Below are 16347 nucleotides of genomic sequence, written 5' to 3' on the forward strand. Positions count from 1 at the left end.
TGCAAATTTCTCCTAATAAACATATTCTGTAGGCAGTTTTGACCAACGTACACATTTTTGCAAGCCATTTCTCATCACATAATACATTTTTGCAGGTTATTTTTATACATTCATTTTTATGTACACTTTCCCCTAATATATGTACGTTTGTAAACATTGGTTGGCAAACTGCATTGCAAAACAGAGTAAGTGCAAATTTTGAAGGATGGCTCTGTTTTGGTTGTCATATTATTTCAGAAAGTGCAAATTAGATTTGGCTTGAAATGTGAACTGAATCGTATTTCTCGCCCATCCCTAGGGGCTGCATATTAAACCGTCTGGAGCAGTCACTGGAAACAGAGCAGTTTGTAAAACTCAGTCTTCACTGCAGGAAGTGGTGAGGACCAGCTCCAAGTGGATCAGGCCCCAAGCCAACCAGAACCATGCCCTGCCTTTGACCAGACCAATGGTCTAGTTCTAGTTTCAAACATTGTCATGTTTATTTATTTATTTATTGTTTGATTTATATCCTGCCCTTTCTCCCAGCAGGAGCCCAGGGCGTCATGTTGGGGGGGGGCAGCACACACAGGGACCCACACCCCCTACACAGTTTGAGCCCTCTTGTGTTCTTTTGAAAGCTTGAAGAGGGCTTGTGATTATTGGGAAAGTTCAGAATTGTCTTCTTGTTTGCGTAATGCTGATTCCAATATGCAGTAAATAGGTGATACCATTTCATCAGAAAACCAGTCTGGTCTGCCTGTTTGTTTCTCTGATGAGCCATATCCACCCATCATTTCCAGTGCTTTTAATAACTATTCTTTCATTGTAGAAAAAGAAGTCTGTTACCCACCCACCCCGCAGCCTCCCAATACCATACAAGTGTAATCTTAGCTGCAACAATGAGGCTCACAGGTAATAAATTACAACTGCTGGAAGAATCTCCACCTCAAAAGATCTGAATCACCGGTAACCAAAAGGCTCAGCTGAAAACTGCAGCCGAGGCTTCCAAATGGTTGACATTGCATTTCCAAAACCTGAAGCTTTTAAAACCAGTCCCTTCACAATTATTACTCACTTGGTCTATTAGCCAGTAGTGATAATGACAGTGATTAAGGTGGTGGTGGTATTGCTAGGGTTGGCAGGTCTCCGGTTTTCACCTGGAGACTCCAGATTTTTGGGGTCCTCTCTGGGTCTCCAGGTGAGTCACCTTAATCTCTGGAATCTCAGCTTTCATTTTTTAAAAAATTAAATTTCTAGGTGGCCTGGTTCAGAAGATATACACCAAAATATCAGCAGCAGCCACCCTACAACTTTTGTTAAATAAGCTCGTAGCTGACTGCTCTAACCCTGCCCTTCCAGGTTTGTAGCCAATAAGTGAAGTCAGGGTTGTGATTGACAAGGGACCTCCAGGCAGTAGCTAGACCCCAATGCAAGGCCAGAATTTTTTTTCCTGCTTATCTGCACATCTCATAAATTGAGTAAGTATATAGCTTTCAGTCTTTTTCTCTCTTGTGTGCAGGAGTCAAGTTTAAATTTTCCTGGGCTGTTGAAGAAGGCAGTGTTTTGACAACCTTCCCAATATGAACCTTTAACCCAATACTTGCTTTTCTGGGAGTAAAGATACAATGCTAATCCCACATACCTGGAGTAAACCCCATTGAATTCAATAGGACTTATTTTTGAGTAGACATGGTTAGGATTGTGCTGGAAATTAATGGGAATTTTGAGTGAACATAGCAAAGGATTGTATTTGTGTTGTAAATCTTTCTCTTCCCCTCCAATCCTATTTTTAAGTCCATTAGGCAGGCTTACATAGGTATTACCGCTTTTATTATGTAGGAAACTAATACTGATTTTTTAAAAATGTTCTGCAATGACCAACTGTTTTGACAATAAACATATGGGGTGTATGTATTTTTTACATCTCCAGTGTGTGTGTATATATGGAGTCTTCCCAACAACCCTGTGAGGTAGGGTTGGTGATTGGAAACCAAGGCAGCTCACGACAAGAAATAAATCCCGTTAAAATCCAATAACCATAAAAACAACTATAAACAGTTGCAAAACACCTTAAAGTGGCATGATTCTGAATTTTGGGTTGAGTGAGTGAAGTTCCTTATCACTTGAGGTTGCAGTTCTGTGCATGCTTCCCTGTTTGAGTAAACCCCATTGAATACATTGGGATTTGCTTCTGAGTAAACAAACATAGGATTGCACTATAAATATCTTTACAGGTTGTGTACATAATAAACATCTTTGACAATCATGCTTCTATAAATAGTTCTTCATACGATGTGCCAATAAGTATCTGATTTCACACTGTGGTACATTATTACTTCCTCTACATTTTAAGTTGTGCCCTTCTTCCTTGGGGTGGCCATGGTTTCCCTTGTTATATTCATCCTGAGCAGATTAGGCTGAGAGATGGTGAGTAGCCCATGGTCACCCGGTAAACTTGATAGTTCATTTCCATTTTAAAACATTACTTAAAACCATTTACATGTAGGCAAAGTTTATTAAGTAGATCCACACAATACATTTAAAGCACATCCAATTCACATTTAAAGGACGTGACTTCCCCTAAAGAATCCTGGAAAGTGTTGTTTCCTCCTCACAGTTATACTTCTTACCACCCTTAACAAATTACAGTTCCCATGATTCTGTGGTGGGATTCATGTGCTTCAAATGTGTATTGAATGTGTTTTAAATGAATGGTGTGGATCTGCCCTTGGTATGATGTGCATTCATTAGTGAACTGAAAAGAACAATTTTAAAATACACTTTTTTTAATCAGGGGAAGGGCTATAGTTGAATGGTAGGGCATATGCTTTCCATGCGAAGGTCCAAAATCCAATTTCTGGAAAAGAGTATTGCCAGGAATCCTGCCGTGCCAATGCCAATCCATGTCATCAGTCCTGAGCTAGATGGTACCAAATGGCCTGAGTTGGTATAATGCAGATTCCTTTGTTCCTAAAAATGGAAAGAGACCAAGGGCCATAGTGACTCCAAAATTTATTTATGTATTTTATTTACAACATTTACATACCACTTTATTGTAAAAAATGTCAAAGTGGTTTACAGAAGGAATTAAAACAATAAAATTATTGGCAAAAAGAGTCAAAGACATATATTTACAAATATTCAAAATAATAAAGCCAACAATGAGTTAAAAACAGATAAAAAAACAGAATAGCATCTACATGCCTGGGTAGGCGTGCCTAAATAAAAATGTTTTTAGCAGGTGCTGAAAAGAGTATAATGAAGCCATCTGCCTAATAGGCAGGGAGTTCCAAAGCGTAGATACTAACACATTAAAGGATCAATTTCTTACAAGAGCAGAACAAGTACTATGTGGCACCCATAACATGGAAAGCACACCTTGAGCTTGGCTTGGTCAACCAGTGCAATCAGCAACCAGTGCAGGTTTCAGAGCAGAGGTATTATGTACTGAGGGTCTCACTCATGTCAGCAATTGTGCCACAGCATTCTGCACTAACTGCAGCCTCTGGGCCAGGTTGTGCTGATGGGGATTTCTGTGACCTTGGCTGACTGCCTGCCAGGATTTTTTTTTAGTTTTGGTTTTTGGTTAGGAATCCTGACTGGTTGTGGGATGCTGAGTTTTCTGCCATACTTATAGGAATTTTATTATTGTTGGTATGGTATTATATTTAGGAAATCATCACCATATTTTCTTTTTCTTTTTCTATTTGCATTTCATTTACCTTTGACTTCACTCCCATATATCCATAGAAGCAATAACAGTGTTTCTGTGTAACCCCCTTAAACCCACTGACAATGCACCTTGTTGGTTGCATGACGGTTTGTTTCTTGCCCAATAGTGGTAAAAGAGAATTCATATACTGGGAAGTGTGGCTGCTATTGTTGTTGTTCCCAAGCTGCTGCCTGTGAAGGCAGACCAAACCATGTGTTTTCTCTCTGTCAATTATTACTTACTGGAATTGGGTTGGTTGTCAAAGGCCGCATTCACACTGTACATTTATTCCACGATTATTGTTATTTATTATTTGATTTATATCCCGCCCTTCCTCCCAGTAGGAAACCAGTTTATTCCACTTTAAATAGTCATGGCTCCCCCCAAACAATCCTGGAAAGTGTAGTCTGTGAAGGGTGCTGAGAGTTAGGAGACTCCTGTTCTCCTCATAGAGCTACAATTCTCAGAATTCTCTGGGAAAAAGAACTGACTGTTAAACCACTCTGAGAATTGTAGCTTTCTGAGAATAGAGGTCTCCAAACAACTCTCAGCACCCTAAACAGACTACACTTCCCACAGTTCTTTAGGGGAAGTCATGGCTGCTTAAAGTGGAATAATAGTGGAATAAATATACCGTGTGAATTTGTCTAAAGTGAGTTTATAGCAGCTCACAAGGTAGACAGAAATGGGTAGAGAATCTTCTTACTCTTCCTCATTTCTCAAACCTCTTTCTGGAGTAAAGAGTCAAATCTGAAAAGAGGTTTGGAGCAGCCATGTTCAAAGGCAGGGGCAGGGCATTCCAGGCAGGGGGTTGCCAACCAGGCTTGGATATGGATATCTTTGCAGAGGATCCCTAGTCAAGCTTTACCAACAGCACAATCCAAACTATATCTACTCAGAAGTAAGTCCTACTGAGTTCTATGGGGCTTAGTCCCTTAGTAAATATGTTTAGAATTGCAGCCTTCAGGGGCATCCATCTTTACTCCTGAGTGCTCCCATCTAGTATTTCCACAATACTCGGCTCCTTTCTTCCTACAATGGCCGTCTGTTGACTGGCCTGGCCTGAGGGCACTTAAACCCTTCTTGCCAGAAGCAAGTAGGCTAGATTCAATTTTCCCTAGCCAGGCTCCATCGTTTAGCTGAGATTTCAATGTTAATTTCCAATCAGTGAAATGTTTTTGTTTGAATTGTATGCTCCAAGCAACTGTGGTTGATGCTTAATGTATCATGCTTCCTGACATCACTAAGACCTGCCCCTGTGACATCACTTGGGCCCACCCCTGAAATCTCAGGGTTTGGGATGCTTCTGACTTGACTTGCTGATGATGATTCCATTTACATCGTGGTGGGGCAGTATTTTTTCCTGTCAATGGCTGCATTTCCTTGAGGGTAATCTGTTGGGGGCTTCATGGCAGTGGTGGGTGGAGCCAAAGGTGATGATGGGTAGAACCAGAGCTAAAACTGTATTGGACTAACTAATCTTGAATAAAGACTGCCTGGTTCAATTTTCACCATGACTACCTCAGATTAGAATTACCAGTCCTACTCAGAAGTAGGATTCTCAGAAGGTCTATTCAGAAGTAAACTTCACTGGGTTTGATGGACTTGCTCTCAAATGTATATAGATTGATGACTATGATTATGATCATTAAACAGGCCAATATAGCTATTGCTCTGGAAAGCAAGTGAAAGTAATTCTTTTCTGACTGTAGTGCGCTGTGCATGCACACGTATGGCACATGCCTACCAATATGTTCTCAGAGAGCTGAGGGATAACATAATGCCACACAGTCAGGAAAAAAATTAAAATCATTATTTCAAAACAATAATTAAGGCACTGTCTGTTCCAATTATTTTGGAGAAGGCAGACAAAAAGCACTAATAAGCCAGGAAATAAAAGGAGGAAGTGAAGAAGAAGGAAGGAACTCTAAAGGAGTGGAAGAATGAGGCAACTTTAGGGGGCACTGAGAGTGACTGCATATGATGAGGTTGGGGGCTGCATGAGGCCTCTAGGCTGCAGAAGAAGATAAGAAGAGCCTTGCTGGATCAGGTCAAAGATCCATTTACTCTAGCATCTTGTTCTTACAGTAGCCAACTGGATGCTCATGGGAAGCCCACAAACAGTACCAGAGTGCAACAGCACTCTCCCCTCCTGTGATTCCCAGCAACTGGTATTTGTAAGTATATTATCATGACAGCGGAGGCAGAACAAAGCCATTGTGCAGTTTGCCCACCTATGATTTATATCACTGTTCTTCAACTTGGGCCCCCAGATATCATTGGATTATGACACCCATCATCCTTGGCCACTGGCTAAGCTGGCTGGGGTTGATGGGAGTTGTAGTCCAACAACATCTTGGGACTCAAAGTTGAAGAACACTGAATTATATAATAGTATGGAGTGTTCCAAGTGCTTCACCTACAGAATTTCAGTAACCCTGTTCTGTAGCCAGGCCAGTATTCTTGTTTCTATACCGCAGATGAAGGGCAAGGTGGAAGCTCATTTTATGACTTTCTTAAGGCTGTAGTGGCCAGTGTCATTGAACAGTGCCACCTTCCAACACTGCAGCTTACCTGGACTTCACTGGGGCAGGGCAGTGGCAGGTTTGAGGTTGAGCAGATGCAACAGGAGACCTAAGACAGCACTCCCAGTGGTGCATCTGCACAACCCTAACCTTGCCACTGACTCACCCTAGTATTGTCTCAGTAAGCTGTGGTTACACTGGTGTTGGCAGGCTGGCTACGACTCCTAACACTGGTGCTGGGAGGGTGGCACCACAGCACTGCTCCACCATACCAGCCATTTCTGATACCTAATGAAGAATCCATTTGTCGTTCTTATGTGCCTTCAAGTCAATTATGACTTATGGTGACCCTATGAATCAGCGACCTCCAATAACATCTGTTATAAACCACCCTGTTCAGATATTGTAAGTTCAGGTCTGTGGCTTCCTTTATGGAATCAACCCATCTGTTCCTTCCTCTTTTTCTACTCCCTTCTGTTTTCCCCAGCATTATTGTCTTTTCTAGTGAATCATGTCTACTCATTATGTGTCCAAAGTATGATAACCTCAGTTTCATCATTTTAGCTTCTAGTGATAGTTCTGGTTTAATTTGTTCTAACACTCAATTATTGGACTTTTTTGCAGTCCATGGTATCTGCAAAGCTCTCCTCCAACACCACATTTCAAATGAGTTGATTTTTCTCTTACCCACTTCTTTCATTGACCGACTTTCACATCCATACATAGAGATCGGAAATACCATGGTCTGAAAGATCCTGCGTTTAGCGTTCAGTGATACATCTTTGCATTTGAGGACCTTTTCTAGTTCTCTCATAGCTGCCCTCCCCAGTCCTAGCCTTCTTCTAATTTCTTGACTTTTGTCTCCATTTTGGTTAATGACTTTGCCAAGATATTAATAATCCTTGACAAGTTCAATGTCCTTGTTGTCAACTTTAAAGTTACATAAATCTTCTCTTGTCATTACTTTAGTCTTCTTGACATTCAGCTGCAGTCCTGCTTTTGTGCTTTCCTCTAACTTTCATCAGCATTCATTTCAAATCATTTCTGGTTTCTGCTAGTAGTATGGTATCATCTTAAATTATTGATATTTTAAATTATTTAAAAATATCTTAAATTATTGATATTTCTCCCTCTAATTTTCACACCTCCCTCATCTTGGTCCAATCCCGCTTTCCGTATGATATGTTCTGCATATAGGCTAAACAAATACACCCCTGTCTCACACCCTTTCTGATGGGGAACCAATCAGTTTCTCCGTATTCTGTCCTTACAGTAGTCTCTTGTCCAGAGTATAGGTTGCACATCAGGATAATCAGATGCTGTGGCACCCCCATTTCTTTTAAAGCCTTCCATAGTTTTTCATGATCTACACAATCAAAGGCATTGCTGTAATCTCTAAAGCACAGGGGGATTTCCTTCTGAAATTCCTTGCTCCATTCCATTATCCAACATATGTTTGCAATATGATCTTTGGTGCCTGTTCCCTTTCTAAATCCAGCTTGGACATCTGGCATTTCTTGCTCCATATCTAGTAAGAGCCTTTGTTGTAGAATCTTGAGCATTACTTTACTTGCATGGGATAATAAGGCAATAGTTCAATAATTACTGCAATACTTGGGATCCCCTTTCTTTGGAATTGGGATATATATTGAACACTTCCAGTTTTTCCATATTTGTTGACAAATTTTTGTCAAAATTTGGACAGATTCAGTCTTAGTAACCTGTAGCAGCTCTAGTGGAATGCCATCTGTTCCTGGTGATTTGTTTCTTCCAAGCATTTTAAGAGCAGCTTTCACCTCACATTCTAAAGTTTCTGGTTCTTCATCATAGGGTTCCTCCATGAATGAATCTGTCATCCTTGCATCTCTTTCATAGAGTCCTTCAGTGTATTGCTTCCATCTTCCTTTTATTTCATCTCTGTCAATCAGTGTTTCCCTGTTGATTATTCAACATCCCTAGTCGTGGTTCAAATTTCCCTTTAATTTCTCTAATCTTTTGGAATAGAGCTCTTGTAACTCTACCTTTTTGTTGTCCTCTTCTATTTCTAGACGATAACTATTGTAGTAGTTACCTTTGTCCCTATGTACCAGTCGCTGTATTATTGCATTTATGGTTCTGACTGTGTTTCTATCTTGTTTTGCTTTTGCTTTCCTTCTCTCTTTAACCATTTTAAGTGTTTTGTCAGTCATCCATTGAGGACTTTCTCTCTTTTTAACTAGAGGCATTGTCTTTTTGCATTCTTCCCTGAAAATGTCTCTGACTGCAATCCATAGTTCTTCTGGTTCTTTATAAATTAAGTTTAAAGCCTCAAATCTGTTCCTTATTTGATCTTTATATTCTTCTGGGATGTGTTTTAAATTATATTTTGGCATTATGATTGCTTTGTTGTTGTTCTTTAGCTTTACTCTGATTTTCGTTACTACCAGTTCATGATCTGTACCGCAGTCTGTTCCGCAGTCTTCTCCGTCTTCTGCTACTAATCATATAATCAATTTGATTCCTATATTGACCATTTGGTGATGTCCACGTGTACAGTCGTCTTTTCAGTTGCTCAAAAAATGTGTTTTCAAGAAAGAAATTATTGACTTCACAGAATTCAATATGTCTTTCTCCTGCTTCATTTCTATATCCTAAGCCCCATTTCCCCACCATTTCTAGTTCTTCTCTGTTCCCTACTTTTGCATTCCAGCCGCCCGTGATTATCAGCAGATCTTGTTTTGGTGTGTGATCACTGTCTTCCTGTACTTTTGTGTAAGATCTCTCCAATTCGTCTTCTTCTGTGTTTGCCATTGGAGCATAGACTTGGATGGCGGTTATGTTAATAGGTTTCCCATTAAATCTCATTGATCTCAGTCGCTCAGACTTTGCGTTATAGCTCCTAATTGCTTTTGCTACATCATTTCTCACTATTGAAGCAACCTGGTTTCTTCTTACTTTCTCATTTCCTGCATAAAATATTTTGTAGTTGCCTGATTGAAAATGTCCCATTCCCGTCCATTTTAAGTCACTCATGCTAAGTACTGTAAGGTTGATGCGTTCCATTTCTTTCTTGACAATTTCTACCTTTCACTGGTTCATGCTTCTCACATTCCATGTTACTATTGTATATGTCATACAACTCCAGACTCTCCTTTCACATCTGTGGGCATCAGCCTCCAGGCTTCCATTCGGCTTTGACCCAGTGGCGTCATTATTCACAGTGTTACTCGTACTTGTCCGTTGTTCTTCCCCAGGAGCTCGCTGAGTGCCATCTGAGCTGGGGGTCTCATCTTCCAGCACTATCTCATGTTGCATTTTGGATACTCTGTTCATAAGGTTTTCACGGTAAGAGCTATTCAGAGGTGGTTTACCATTGCCTTCCTCTGAGTTTGGATGGATCTTAGTCTGGAATAACCCATGGTGGAGGTGAAATTTGAACCACAGATTTTGTAGCTCATTTTCTTAGCTGCCACAGTTCTCACCAGTTTGCAGTCTTAAGGATCATTTTGCACCAAATGGGTTTTTTTTTAAAAAAGAAGCTAATATTTGTACGTTTATTGTCATAAATCTAAAGTATTATGAAAATGTTAACAGTTATTGCAAAGTTTTTTTCAAGACTCTTCAGTGGCGTTAATTATCTGCTTTTGCTGTGCTTCGCTAGCATCGTGTAGCTTACTCAAGCCTATTACGTTAGCATTGATTGCATGGTTTCCTCTCCTGTGGTTTCTCTCTTTTATTTACAGCTCTCTGTCTGTGGTCTGTTGCTCTAGTGGTGCTTCTTAAGCAGCATAATATTCCATCAGCGTACTTCCTAGGGGTGCTGAGGGAGGGTGAGTATCCCCTTCCTGACAGACAAGTAGCTCGCCTGTTCTGCTCCCTCTGCTGTGGAAACCTTGCCCTTACTTGAAGGAAAGACACTATTCACACACCAATTACAACTGACTCATACACTCCAAAATAAAGTCTGGCTGCAATCCTAAGCATGATTACTTGAAACAACAGAACTTATTTCCAATAAAATATGTTTAAAATGGGAACAGTAATGAGAAATATATCCATAGTTCTCTTTCAAAAATGTCTCATGTGGGAAAATGTTCTCCCCTACTTGGAAAAAGGGGTAATGCAAAGAAAAAGGAGTAATGCTCAGGTTTTCAAGCTGGACAGCCAATCCACAGTGATAATTGCAATAACTGAACCTATATTGGCTTCCCAGACAAAAATATAGTTAAAAGATACAAACAGCAGATTTAAATTTGAAGACTAGAGAAGAAAACAATCAATCATTTTTACAAAAATAAAACTCTTTCCAATCTTGTATGCCCACAAAGCATATTTCAATACATTATAAATGGCATCCACTTAGACCAGGGATGGGGAACCTTTTTCAGACCAAGGGTCACATTCCCTTCTGGGCAGTCCTTCTGGGGACCACATGCCAGTGATTAACTAGGGCTTCCTCAGTTAATTTATCCATCTCTGCTATATATTTAAACACCTCAGTTACCATTTCCTAATTAAACGAGACTGAGATTTCTTCAAATATCTTGCACAGACCATTTTGGTGGCAACTAACAAAGTCATTGTTCTTCTTGATAAACTAGGCTCTGTCACATTAAGTACAATCAATGACAATTTTATGTTGATTGCATGGCCTGCGTGTTGGCACCCCCACTACATGTGGTAAATAAGAGCTTTACGTTTCCAGAATCGAAAACAAGTGACTACGAAGAACATCCTGTTATGTCTTGCTGATATTGAATGCCACCTCATAATCAATTTAGTACTGAAGTTAGATAGTGCTTAGCAGCAAGACTTAACAGAACCTAATTGCCATATGTTTCATAATTTGACATATTTGCACCAGTCTTATTCTGTGATGTGAATCCCAAGATCTCATTCCCATAGCCCTTTAAATGTAAGCCTATTATTATTATTAGCCAATAACACTGCTGACTGAGATGACTTCTTAGACTGCAATCCTAGACACACATATCTGGGAGTGAGCCCCTTTGAATTCAGTGGAATTTACTTTTGAATAGACATCCATAATATTGCCCCGTTCAAGTCAGAGATTCATTCTTTTCACATATGAATAGCCTAACACTAAATCCCATCGTTTTCATCTCTGAAGGGATTAATAAATTAATCAGGATGAATTATTGATTAATCTGAAATTAAAAGTGAATTCAGTAGAAAGAGGGTGGGCGAGAAAGAAGCAAAGGGAGAAAATGAGATATTAATCAGGCTTGTCGCTGAGAACAGACTGGAAATAAGTAGTGCTTTAAGCATGTTCCAGTTCAAGCTAAAGTTGTACTCCATACCACAATCATTAGTAATAATCAATACGGGGGAGTGTATCAATGTGTTCATTCAAAACTTGACAACGTTTCTGAGTTCAAAACTTAATTTTGACAATCCACAGGGCTGAACTGCAGGCAGCTATGTGAGGAGGTGAGCCAAGCCAGGCAGACAGGCAGGCAGAAAACACACTAGGCCAGCCCTCCCCAACCCTGGGTCCCTCTCGATGTTGCTGAATGCCAACTCCCATCCTCCTCCTGACCATTGGCCATGCTTGCTGGGGCTGATGGGAGTTTGAGTCCAACAACATCTGGAGGGCACCAGGTTCAGGGAGGCTGCACGAGACCCAAGAAGACCTTGTTTCTCGGGCAACATCCCAGCCCAAACAGGAAGTCCTTTAAAGTCTTTCCTGTACAAAACAACACAATAGCCAGCCTGGACAGGGCCAGTCCAAAGGCGTGAGAACACTTCAGTGTCAAGATGTTCCAAGCTGCAGTTCTTATCACTCACCACATGGGGAAGCTGCACACAGAAGTGACAGTTCCTCACCTCAGCAACTCAAAACAATAGCGTTTACATTTTGATTCTGAAAATCAGTATTAGGGGATATATTCTATTCTATTCTGTTCTATCCTATTCTATTCTACTACCACCACCACCACTACTATTTAAAGGAAACTACATCTTAACTCTTTTTAAAGTTTACGGCTGAGGCAAGATTTGAAGCAGGGACTTCCCAGTCCAGATTCTTATCTAGTGTACCACCATACTTCAACAGGCTGCAGTGGTTGCACCTTCACTTAAAGGTTGGTCGAGTTCAGTGGTTCACCCACTATTTTAGATTTTTTTTTGAGTTCCTTTATAATTGTGCTGAAGTAGTTTATTAGGTATGTTTTTTTCACCCCTATGTACCAAGTGAAACACCTATAAAATTCTCTCTTCTGTACATCGTCTAAAGATATAAGAGACCTGCCCTCCTTTGCACCTGGTCACTCAGAGAAAGAGAAGTGGATGCATGGAGTATGCAATCAATGTGAGACCCATGTGACTTTTTTGGGATCGTGCTGGGGGTTCAAGAGATGGGTCCTGGATCTGGAAAGGCTGAAACCTCTATCCCAGCTTGATACTGTGGTCCTGTGCATGTTTACCCAAAAGCAGGTCCCACTGTGTCCAAGGGGTCATGCTCCAATGGGATTGCCCCTTATGATAATCTGCCATATAAATTAATTCCGTTATTTTAGATGAAATGGTGGTTTTCGTGCAATCTAATGACAGCATCAATTTTATTGAAAATTGGCTAATTAATCAATTTGCTGAAACACAGCTGATATTGCATGCTAGCCCTAATAAACGTGTGTATGTATGTTCATTTCTGCATCCCTTGGTCCTTCTCCCTAACTCTTGTGACAGTGCACTTCTGCACTGGAGGAGTTAGCATATGGCAGGGGTTACCCTCTGCCAGCCTCCACTGGTGGTGGGGAGGAGGATTTCAATACTGCTGAGGCCCCCACTGGACTCAGCAGGGAGGGAAGCTACCTACAGGGGTTCTCCTGCAGGTGGTAGCCTGCAAAGAGCCCTGAAATGGGAATGGGAAGGGTTCCAGCAACCCCATGGTTCCCCTGGAGGACTCAATTAAAAAAAAACATTCCCCACTGAAATGGCAGGGCTTAGGATGCAGTCATCTGGGGTCCTGGGGGGAGTCATAGACCCCTTACTTTTTGGGGAGCAGTCCCAGCCAGGTCCCTATGTACAAGGTAATCATCATGAAAGGGAGTGTGTTAGCCACTGAGAAGAGTCCTTACCCTTTCATCTAGATTGAAGCCAATCAGAGTGAAAGGAGGTTAATCAGCCACTGAGAAGATTCCCCTCAGTAGCTAACATACAGACTCCCCTTTCATGATGATTGGCTCCTAGGGATGTCTGTTGTAGGGGAGTATAGATCTGGAGAGCAAGGGAGATGAGGGAAAGTGGAAAAGGGAGCATGGCTCTGAAGGGGTATGGCTATGACTATTATGAAGGGATCCTGCGCTTCTTAATTTGCCACTATGCTACTGTGCTGCAGTCACTTTGATGCTCCTTGGCCAGGCATTAGGATTGTTCTGCCCATTCTTTCTTGTGTGCATCCTTCTCTCTAATAGCAAACTCATATGGCTGAATGTCTGTGGACAGGATTAGGGCCAAAATGGAGCCACTGAAAAAGGAGAGAAAGGTATCAGCATGCTCAGATGAATCTTATGATATATAGAAGTATGATATGTTATTGGACAATAATCTTGCAGTTTAATTTTTGGTTTGGACTGTGCATATTTCTGCCCTGGGTGGAGGACAGATTATAAATACTTGTAAGTAATTAAGTAAAATGTTCTGCAACCCACATACCCACCCCAAAAAAACCAGACCAATCAGGATTGAGCATGCTCAGTGACATCCAGGAGCCATGCAATGTTGAGTGACAGTTGGAAAAGAAAAGTGGGAAAGGGGTGTGTGTGAGAGAGAAAGTGAATTGGCCTGCCTGAGACCCTTACAGTATCATGGAGAAGGACATGGCTGGCGGACTGCAACCTTGGACAGGAGCACACCTATTGGGGGGAGGATACACTGCAACATTTTGTTGCATGCCCTGTTTGCTCTCACCTTTTCCCTGGTTCACACCCTGTGCAAATGGAAATGAGCGGTTAGAACTGTTAAAAGTCTGAGCTTTAGGAACACCATGGTAACGATGCAAGTGAATATTGAAACTAACCCAATGCAAAAGAGACAGCCTTGAAAACTTTAGCAGTTTCAATCTACTCTAAAGACTACTCAGAAAATGTTGCCAGAGGGCAACAATAGCAGTGAGACCTCAGTCAGACCTAAAGAGACATATAAAAGACCAACAACACAAGGGGTCTGCCCACATTCTCCTTTGTTGTCCTACTAAAATACTGACTTCATGGGAAAGGAACTTTTGCCAGATCTTATAAAATTTCTCTATTAGGGATAAGGAATAAAGACGATAACCTCTCAGTTGTGCTAGCAAGTGTTTCAACGGAACTCTTGAATGATGGCGTGGGAGAATGTAAGCAATTTCTCCGCCGCCCCCCCAGTTTAAGGCAATTCATGCTGTTAGCTTTCAAAAAACAGTAGCCGAGAGGATCGTTGCCCACTTGTGCCCTTGAAGAAGCTCAAAGACTAGGAATGGGGGAGAAATTTGATTCAGTTCCCATTTAAAGCCGAATCTATCAAATTTGCATGTTCCAAAACAATTTGAGAACTGAAGCACACCCTTCCTTCGAAATTTGCACTTATCTGGATTTTGCAAAACAGTTTTCCAACCAAGCAATATTTACAAAACTGCATATATTAGGGGAAAGTGTGCATAGAAATGAATGTACTAGGGAAAGTAACATACAAAGGCATTATATCAGGAGAAATTGCTTGCTCAAATGTGTACATTATTCAAAACGGCATACAAAAATATGTAAATTGGGAGGCACGTGCACTAAAATGCTGAAGAATTCTCATGAGGAGTTAAAAAGCAACCACCACAGATTGCTGCAAAAATGTGGAGGACTGAATTTAGTATTGTAAAAAGGAGAAATTGAGAGAAGCAAAACTGAGTTTCCTGTATCCCTACTGAAGAACAGGAGCTTGATCAGTGCTTGCAAAATAAGTCTCCAATACATTTACAGATCTCTTTTTCTCATGTTGATCTTACGAATGTAAGAGGAATCTGCTGGATCAGGCCAATGGCCCATCTAGTCCAGCATCCAGTTCTCAGAGTGGCCAACCAAAAGCATATGGGAAGCTTGAAAGGAGGACTTGCACGCGACAACACTCTCCCCACTTGCAATTCCCAGCAATTGACATTCATGCATGCACTGAGTGGCTTAGGGCAGGGATAGCTAACTTGCTGCCCTTCAGATGCTGCTGGACTACAATGCCCACCATCCCTGACCACTGGCTATGCTGGCTGGGGCTGATGGGAGTTGGAGTCCAACTTCATCTGGAGGGTACCACATTGGCTGCCCTTGGCTTAGGGCCTCCCTTCTTTAAACAAAAACCCACGAGAATTTTACAGTGATGAAAATTCATGTAACATGAGCCACTGCCCTTGCTTCCCTGTGTCTTTTCTGTTATGGGGGATCGATTTAAATAGCACAAAATATAATAATGACAAAATTCTCTGCAATCTATTTTAATTTTTGAACCATTAAGATGTAGCTAGGCCTGGAGGAAGGTATCTGATCTGCAGGACTTGTATCATGCTCACTTTTCTTTTCTTTGTTGAAATGGTGCAAATGGTATTGTGGAAACATAGGAAGTTGGCTTATACTGAGTCAAACTGTTGGCCCATCTAGCTCAATAATGTCTGCCTATAGTATAGGCCAGGTATGGGAAAACTCTGGCCCTTTATATGTTGCTGAACTACAGCTCCCATCAGCCCCAGCAAGCATGGCCAATGGCCAGTAATAATGGAAGCTGTATTTCAGAAACATCTGGGGGATCAAAGGCTCCCCACACTTGGTGCAGGCAGAAAGGCAGCAGCTCTCCAAAATTTCATAACAGAGGTTTTTCCCCAGTCCTACCTGGAGATGCCAACGATTGAACCCAGAACCCTTTGCATGCAAAGCATGTGCTCTGCCACTGGCTTATGTTTCTTTATGTGTCGTCTTTTGTCCAGACTCACTATCACAGTGCAGTTTTCAGTGTGGAACCAAAGTGTTGTGCAACATTGTGCCTCTAATGGGTATTATTGAGCGGCATGTGAAAATGGACATTGAGCAAGCATCCTCAGCATTTGGACACCCAAGCTGGCCTGAGTTCAGGAGAACGCACAGTGTGAGAGATGATTCCCCACAATGCAATCCTATG

The sequence above is a fragment of the Rhineura floridana genome, chromosome 4 (assembly GCF_030035675.1).
Source record: "Rhineura floridana isolate rRhiFlo1 chromosome 4, rRhiFlo1.hap2, whole genome shotgun sequence".
NCBI lineage: Eukaryota > Metazoa > Chordata > Lepidosauria > Squamata > Rhineuridae > Rhineura > Rhineura floridana.